The sequence below is a fragment of the Castor canadensis genome, chromosome 1, assembly GCF_047511655.1.
Source record: "Castor canadensis chromosome 1, mCasCan1.hap1v2, whole genome shotgun sequence".
In the NCBI taxonomy this organism is placed as follows: Eukaryota; Metazoa; Chordata; class Mammalia; order Rodentia; family Castoridae; genus Castor; species Castor canadensis.
Window position 1 is genome coordinate 146,258,832 of NC_133386.1, and position 9,889 is coordinate 146,268,720.

At 35.8% G+C, this 9,889-nt stretch overlaps 1 pseudogene; it reads right to left on the bottom strand.

The window, feature by feature from the left end:
- Positions 1 to 3,882: 3,882 nt before the first annotated feature.
- On the bottom strand, positions 3,883 to 4,652 carry LOC109699626 (olfactory receptor 5P76-like; annotated as a pseudogene).
- Between the last annotated feature and the right edge of the window lie 5,237 nt (positions 4,653 to 9,889).

Sequence of the window (9,889 nt, forward strand, 5' to 3'; positions counted from 1 at the left end):
ACCATATAGTTCTTAATTGATTGTTTAAATTAAATCATATGTTTTTGATTTTTAAAAATTAAAATCATACTTCATTGTTCTAATCATCACTTTCAAACACTTTAAAATTAATTAGCAGACACCTTGATATCAGTTATTATGATGGTAGTAATTGTCACTATTATCGAACTCTTATAGATAATAAACACTCTTCCTTTCTTTAACAAACAATAATTTGTATTTACTATGTGCCAGGATTCACTCTAAACATGTGACATTTATTAACTCATCTATTTCTCACAGTAGCTTTCTGAAGTGGTCCTATTATTTCTTACTTGCAAATAAATAAAATGAGGCTAAAAGGTGGCAATAACCAAGTGACTCACCTAAGAAGATGTGCGACCACTATATGACTCCAGGGGGTCTGGTTCCCCAAACACCTTGCTTTTTCTGTTAACATCAGTCATTTCATTGCAAAGAAACTTTAAGACACTACCATTTGTAGCATTTCAATCCAGCATCAAAGGAGAATATTTACAACTTGAAAAGACTGATGAAGCACCCCTGCCTTTTCAAATTAAATATCTATGTGAAGTTGGATTTTCTTTATTTACATCAACCCATACAACATAGGGCAACAGATTGAATAAAACAGATGAGAATCAGCTGTCTTCTATATAGTGAGACAGTAAGGAGATTTGGAAAAACAGTACCACTCTTACTAAAATTTCTTTTAAAAAAGTTTTCTTTTAAGCAAAATGTGATGGCTCACACCTAGCTACTCAGGAGGCAGAGCTCCGGAGGTTTGTGGTTCAAGGTCAGATCAGGCAAAAGGTTTGCAAGACCCCATCTCAACCAATAAAATGCCGGGCATGGTGGCATGCCTTTAAACTTCTCAGTTTCCAGGTCCTGTGCACTTAATCTATACCATACCATGATGGCTCTAATAACTTCAGCACCCTTGCTGAGCTAGAGGATTTAGGTTGCATGATGAAGCCTCAGCTGGAACCTTGTATCAACATTTTAAATTATCTCTGTCATCTTTATAGTCCAGGAAGTAGAGACTTTGGAACAAGGGTAGAGATGGAACTGCGTTGATGCCCATCTTTAGGAATTCAGGTTTGATACCACACTCACATGATTTACCTAGAAGTCTGTGCATATTTATACACATATTAAAACACATAGTTCTGTTTCCATAGAGTAATCTTATTAGTAGGAATCCAGAATGGTATCATTTTATTCTAAGCACCAAAATTAATGGGTTCATAATAATTGTGTTCCATAGGTCTGAACCTATAAAGAAATTAGAATTGGTGAAAATAAAGCTAAAAATGCTTCCACAGATCACAGGGAAGGAATATGGGGGGGGGGTATGATCTACTCTCCCATCATTGCAATGAGATTGGAAAGGGTAGGAAGAGATTTGTTGGAGCCCAACAAGTACTGAGACAAATACTTATGGCACTTGGAAGCAAGAGTTAGAATCTGATTTTCCTTTACTTCAGTGTAATAGGGTGAAAGAGAAAGGATTGGGAGATAAATAATTCTTTTTAGTGGTAGTAGGCTTTGAACTTAGGATCTTGTGCTTGTTACTCAGGAACTCTATCACGTCATCCCTTCCCCCAAGTCCTTTTTGCATTAGTTATTTTTGATATAGAGTTTTGCATGTACGCCCGGGCCATCCTGGCCCATGATCCTACTATTTATGCTTCCAGCATAGCTAGGATGACAGGCACACAAACAGCTCCATCTTTTGGGTGATATGTGGTCTAACTAACTTTCTTTCTGGGCTGGTCTTAAAATGTGAGTGATTCTTCTGATATCTGCCTCTCAAGTAGCTGGGATTACAGGAATGAGCCTCTGCATCCACCCAAGAAAAAAGCTTATTAAAAAATAAAAAACATTCTTATTTTCCTTTAAGTGAATGCAGAAAATCTGCAGAACAATATCTGAAAGATAACAGGGATAAATTAACCTCACGAACTTATTAAAAGAGGTGTTGTAAGCACATTCTGGTTTGAATTTCTCTAGTTTTAATACTTTATTTAAAATAAGGAAACATTAAAAGTAAAAGATAACTTAAATAATTTATGGAAAAGACTTAACACATACTGGCACCCCAAACCACATAGCTCTCCTATAGAAATTAGATGTTTTAATTTCCCCTTTGATTAACAAGAGGGTATCTCATTTCCCACTGTTGGACTGCAGAACTGCAGTCACATAGAAAATCCCTAGGACCTTGGCAAGGCCTCCTTCTCCTCCAGTTAAGCATCCTGCAACTTAGAAGGATGAAGGACTTAAGGGAATATATTTCCTGTGTTATTGGATGCAGTTCAGTTCAATGTGGCAGAATGCTTGAGTTCAAACTCTGGTACAACAAAAAACAGAAAGAAAAAGGAAAGGAAAGGAAGGGAAAGAAGGAAGGAAGGAAGGAAGGAAGGAAAGAAGGAAGGAAAATAATGGAAAAAATGTTCCTGCCATCTGAAAAAACATGGATGGAATTTGAGGACATTATGCTATGGAAAATAAGCCAGATACATGTATGCAGAATCTTTGAAAAGCCAAATACATAGAAAAAGAATATTGGTAGTTACCAGGGGCAGGAGGCTCAAAAATGGGATATAACAGCCAAAGAGTATGAAAAATGAATGTCTGGTGTCCCAGTATACAGCATAAGGACTACAATTAAGAATATTTTATTACATATTGGAAATTTACTAAGAGTGGATTTTAAGTGCTCCTATAACCAAAAGCTGAGGTGATAAATATGTTTAACTTGCTTCACAATAATAATCATATAACGATGGATTGTCCCTTTATGTAATGAGTTCTTTCTCTATGGATACAAGTTTGTCTTTAATTTTCAAAAGTATAATTAGGATATGCCTTTGTGATTTTTAAAACTAGAGGTTTGTTCAGCTTCCTGATTCTATAACTCTGAATCTCTTTGACCAATGTTGGGAAGCTTTCAGCCATTATTTCTTATTTGGTCCCTTTCATTCTGTAGCATGCAAATATGAATATTGGGTCTATTTTTATTGCCCCACAGGTATGTATATCTCTGTCTGTTTTCTTTGTTTCAATTAGTTAAATTCTACTTATCTTACTCAAAACCTTTGTGTCTGTGCTCTACTACTCTGTCCCCTACTATTGAGCCATTCACCAAGGTGGATTGTTTATTATTGATGATTGTATTTTTCAGTTTTTAATATGTTTATTAATATGTTTTATTGTTTTTGTTTGGGGATATTTTGAGTTTATTTTTACTTTAGATTGACAGCACTAATTTTACGTGTTTATGGGGTACAATGTGATGTTTTAATTCATGAATGTAAGTCAAGATTATTTGTACATAGATTACCTGAAACATTTATCATTTCTTTGTGGTGAGAACATTAAATATCCTCTCTTTGAGCTATTTTGAATATAAAATGCATTGTTGTTAATTAGTTACCCTGTTGTGCAATAGACTATGAAAACTTATTCTCCCATTTAATTATAACATTGTCAGTGGTTACAATGTTAAAGCTTACAACTTCCACTTGGTTCCTTTTCATTTTTTGGTGAGACTAGGGTTTAAACCTAGGCTTCAAGCTTTCAAAACAATTATAGCTTGATCCATACTTCCATCCCACTTTGTTCTGGTTATTTGGAAAAAGAGTTTCAAGAACTATTTGCCTAGGCTGGCCTTGAACTACAATCCTCCTGATATTGGCCTCCCAAGTAGCTATAATTACAGGCATGAGACACCGACACCAGGTTTGTTTGGTTCCTTTTAATACATCCTAATTCCTTGCCAACATTTTCCTCCTGTTCTTTCAAGATAATTAATGATTGCTTGTCGAAGCATTTTGATGGACACTTTAAAAGCCTTGTCAAATATTTTCAACATCAGATTCAGCTTACTACCTGCATCCACTGTCTTTTGTCATTCCACTTGTGACGTTTTTTGTGGTTCTTGATGTGACTGGTGGTTTTTATTGCACTGTGGACATTTTGGATATCACAATGTGAGATGACTATGTTTGTGAATACGATGATGGAGCCAGCATAAAATGAGGAAATAACTGTGAAGACACTGACATCAGAACAGGAGAGTCCAACTAAAGGGGAAATATCACAGAAAAAGTGATTGACTCTATTTGATCAACAGAAGAGTAAACTATAGAAGCAAATAGTAAAAGTGCAACTATTGAGAAAACCACCTGTGTAAGTTGTTATGAGCAATTGGACACAGACTTGTGTGGACATCTTGGTTGAATACAGCAAGGGGTTACAGATGGCCACAAATTGATCATATGCCATATAACAGTCAGAAGGAAGCACTCAACTGTCCCAAAGAAAACAGCTGAACCAAACTGGCTACCACATCCAATGTAGGAGATTGTATTTCTCTCCACCAGGAAATTACCAAGCATATTGGGTGTGACAGAAGATGAAAAGACCATGTCAGCAAAAGCCAAGTGACTCAGAAAAAAGTACATGGGATGGTGGAGCTGGGAAGAGACTCTGATAAGAATGATTGTGCTGAGATTGCCAGATATGGTGACCAGGTAGATGCACAGGATGACCATGAAGAGGATGACTCGAAGGACTGGATCGTCTGTTAATCCCAACAAAATGAATTCTGTCACTGCAGTGCGGTTCCCATCCACCAGGGAATCCATGGGACACTGTAGCTGTTTCTAAAAGCAAACCAAAACATTACACGAAAGAATGTGCAAAAGTGATAATTTTATTTTCATTAACACGTGGAATATCAATATAAAGATAATCAAATACCAGTACCTAGTTACATGTAATTATGAATTTTGTAATACTTAAATTGATATTAGCACTAACACTTGAAAATTCCTTCATATTAGTATCTCTTTTTCCTCATATATTACATTTGCAAAAATGTTTCTAAAGTGGTCTCAAAGCCACATGATAAAATAACAAGGTGTACAATAGCAAAAATAAATGCTGAGTACATTGGAACAAAAAGATTGTAAACAGGGTTTACAAGAAAGTCATAGATGGTAGCTAATATTTATTTACATGCTTTCTGAATGGGAAAAATATAGCTAAGAATTATATACATATACAAATATATATAGTTTATAAGATTTTCAATAAAATAATATATTTATTACTCCTTCATAAAAAATTAGAAGAGCATGAAAAATTATGTAACTTGTACATTGTTACATAGCAATTGATAAAGCAAGAAATATGAATCCTAGGAATTATTACTCATACTTTTAATAATTATGTAATAATTAACTTATATAATAATTATCATGAAGTCTAATACACCCTGTAATGAGAAGATAACAGATTCTTTTAAGCTTAGACAGCAAATGTATAAAAGCCACCTAAATTGTTACATACTTCACAGTATCTGTCAGTTAAATATGACTTGTTTTTGCAAAAGAAGAAATATAACTGATATCAATATTTAACCTCAGAAGAATTTTAAATTAAGGTTGGAAATGTGGTCACCTACTATAAATTTGTTGGACACTTTTATATATTTCAAACAGGAAAATCATTTTACTAAATAGTTTGAAATATCAAGGTAATCACTATGAAAAAGTCTTTTGATACTCAGCACATAATTCAATACATTCATTCACATAAGTCAAATTACCACCTACTGTAACAATGATTTCTAATTGGGATTTTGTAGCATGAAATACAGTTCTTTCAAACATACATAGTTGCATAAAATATATGCCAAAACTTAAGTATGATCCCTGAACTAGTGGTCATGTTAATTTTTGTCTCCAAACTTCTAGGTGTATATACCAAATTTTCTCTAAACCTTGCCTTAAATGTGAAACTTTCAGATGCACAAAGAAAGAAGTCTTTTTGTATTATTTTTACATCTTTACATTTTTTAAATCTTCAAATGTTAACAAGTATCTGAAGCAACTCAAAGCTAGCATTTTGGCAGAGTGCCAAGTTTGGATAGTGCTGTAAGATCATGTGAGTTTCTCTTATGGTCAAGTAAACAAGGAAGCTTGGTAATTTGGATTTTGACTATTTTACTCACATGGATCAATAGTGGAAAGAGAGCAAGTCATCAAAATTACTAACTAGCTGATTCCTTGATTACACCTGCCTTGTTTCCTCATTATGGCTTGTGAGAACAGATAATTTTAAAAGAGTAATCTTTTTGCAAATGGTGAATGAAAATCAATATTAGATTATCTAGCAAAATCTTATCTCTTGAAATGAAAACTCATCCATCTCTCAGTAACAAATCAATGCCACAGTTGTTATGCAGGTGTTATACCTATCTTTAGATATTTTAAATTTTGATCTCCTTTGGCACTCTCTGAAGATGCTAGAGATTCAAATATGAATTCAAAAGTATCCTGAAGCATCATTGTGCTCTGTAGTGGATATTAAGCAATTCAATTCACACACAAAACCACCAACAATTTAAGATTCTCCCAATTCCCAAGTGGTCAATTTATTCTTTTGTTTTTATTTTGGTGTTCATGTTTTCCCACAATCTTTGTTTAATAATTAATACAGAGTAAAATGAAATAGTCTTGTAGATAAATACAAGTGCCAAATTTACTTTGTATTAATGATTAAGAAATAGTACCTTAATAGTTCATACCTTAAGGTATGAAATGTTAAGCTTAGATTTAACCTTTCAACATGTGGGTTTTTTTAGAAGTATTTTGTATTGACATTTCTAATACCCTCCATTAAGTAGCATGGGTGGCATGAAGTGGAACTTAATGAAAAGTCAAATTTAAACAACAAAAATTTTAAGGCATGTATATTTTCATATCAGAGGAAAGAAAGTAAATGGCTTGGAAGTTGTATAATGCAGTCCAAATTTAAAAGAGGCATGGATGCCTTCCAGAAGAGATATAGTGTCAAAGGGTTGTCTTCTGAGTATGGTCTTATGGTGTATGTAGATCATGCTAGAACAGTGGAGTGTTCAATCAAGAGTCTGCCTTACTCTAGTTCTCATGCTAATTCTACTTTTATAATCCCCTGTTCAACCCCCTGTAGCCTAAATTTTGAGGGAATGAGAATACAATAAAAGTCCTTCAGTGGTCACTTTATGCCAAAAACTATGATTACCATTTTTGCACACAACAAATTCTCACAGCAATTTTCTGAGGTAGGTGATTTAATTATTCTCATTTTTCAGATGAGAGAACTGAGACCAAAGAGTTCAAACAACTTGTGCAGAGGGATTCCAATTTGCAGTGTCAGATTCCTGCTTGTAGTGTTATCCACTAAACTCTCTACCTTAATGCTTTCCACCTTCTTGGGGAAGCCTTAGACCTTCTGGGAACCTATTAAGAACTTGCTTGATCCACCTGCAAGCATCTCCTGAGGTTGTGGAAGCACTTAATGTACCCAAAGCCAACCTTAAATAATGAAGGCTGGAATTCAATGCATGTACATGATTCTATTAACTTTCAGATGGAGCATTCTGGAGGACATCTCTGAGCTTCTTACATGTTCCGGTTCCTGCTGCTGTAGTGACCTTGATTACATAAACAAGAAGATGGATACAGAGGGGATATTGAGATCTCTTACTTGCAGGAATGGATAAAGAGAATGTAAAATGGAAAATATGTGGTTTTAATATGAAAATATTTTCCTTCTAACTCCTCTAAAGTACACAAACTTCACCAAAGAGAAAATACAAATTGCCATTTGGTGTGTTTATATTGTTGTTATATGTCTTGCATAAAGGTGGCATGATGATAACAAACAAAAATGGTCTCAGGACTTTTATATTTTTGTGAATTACTACACTACTAACTTCAGGTAGAGTGTGATATTTTTGGAACATATAATACTGAGAACAATCATTAAATAGCAATGAAAAATGTTTGCCTAAAATGCCAATGGAAAAATTAGAATAGATTAAAAAATTCAAATGATCAAAAGGAAGGCAGAAACTAGGAACAGAACAAGCAAAAATCTGATAAAGACCATCATCATGCTTAATGTTAAAATACTAAATGACTCTCATCTACCTTTAGAGCAAGGCAAGGAGGTGCATTCTCACCAAGTTTATTAAAAATTACAGTGGTGTCTAGGTACAGAAATAAGGTAATAAAAGTAATGTAAAGAAACTATAAAGATAAAATAGTAAGAACTAAAACTATTTGTACACAGCTCTTCATGTATATAATTTTATGGAATCTACAAAATATATACTATAACTAATTTAGTAAGATAGTGGGATAGTTCATAATATATATAAAAGGAATTTTATTTTTATTTTATAGATAGTATTAAAACATAGTGCATTAAAAGATGCTAGAGAGAGAATTCCAAGATGGCGGCTAGAGGTAGGAAGCAAAAGCGAGCCTCCTATAGTGAAATCTTGGAGAGACGCTGGAGACACACTTTGCAGGCATAATCACCGAGAAAAGGCATAACTTTGACCCCTCCACATCTCCAGCCAGCGCAGAGAATCTCCACTTCACGTTAAACGGAGAACCGAGGAGGCCCCCCTGGGGCCGCCAGTGGCCGGCGCCCCTACGGCTTGGGAAGACGCGGACCAGGTGAGCTTCACGGTACCGCGGTTCCCCCACAGACAAGCCTGGGCCAGAGCAGCATAGCCCCCTGGACAGACTGACCTCCACCCGGGAAAAAAAGAGAAACTGAGTACTAAGCAATAAGAACAGTTAAGACACGCTGGAAAGAGGGTGGGGCGCCCTGAGCGCTGAAGATTGGAGGAAGGGAATCCTTCCCGGGACTGTAAATAAACGAGCCGGGCAGGCCGGAGAGGCTCTGGCGGGAGCGGGGCACGCCCAGCAACCAGGAGCGGGGACGCTTGTGAGAGGAGGGAAGACCCACTTCCCACGTGAACTGTAAATAAACACGCAGGCCTGACAACGCGGGGCAGTGGCACCTTTCCCAGTGCTTGGAAAGGGGAAAGGCTGTAGCAGAGGCCGCTGCACAGGAGAACTCTGAGCAAACAAAGCCTGTGGGACCAGGTGAGTGCTAAGCTCACCCCAGAGATCTGCATAAATAACGCCTCCAGCTACAGGCTGAGAGCAGCAGGCAGGCAAACCACAGTTGCAGATACCACTCTCAGAACTGTCTCCAGACGCTTTTTTTTCTTTTTCTCCCTACTTTTGATGAGAGAACAACCGAATTACACCTGCAAGCCGAAAAACTTACTGAAACTGTATTGCATTTGAACTGGGGACACTTGGTGGGGCTCTTTTTTTTTTTTCTTCTGTGTGTGTGTGAGTGTAGTTTTGTTCTACTTTATGCATCCCCTTTGATGAGACAACTACAGAACAACATCTGAGGCACCAACTCCAGGACTGGAGATTAAGACGGACATCCAAATTATTAAGACTGAAATTGCATTGCATATAAACTTGGAAGTTTTTTGGTTTTTTTTTTTTTAATTTCCTATTTTCCATTTTATTTTAATTCATTTTTATAAATAGATATTACTTTCATATACTTATTTTTTATTTTTTTTATCTTTGATTTTCAATCCTCTCTCTGTCACTCTATTGTCTGTTCAGCTTACTGTCGATTAGTACACTAACACTCCCTGTTTATACCTTTGAAACTCTCTTGTCTGATACCTTGTTCTGCTTTCTTCCTCTTGTCTGTATATTTGTTTTCCCCTTTTCTTTAACTTCTTGCTTTCCATCTCAGCTCACTCTTCCATTCTCAATATTACCATTGTTATTATTACAAGCTAGAAAATACTTAATTACACACAGTACAGGGACAGTAACAACACCAAGGACAATGACAGGAAGACAGAAAAAACAAGGAAACCAGTTTCCCCACAGCAAAAAATTAGTACAGGAACCAGAGGGGAATGAAGAGAACAGAAACTCAGAGCAAGACTCCAACAAAATGAAGATAAGCTATGCCAAAGGACCCAATGAAGCCTACAAGAATA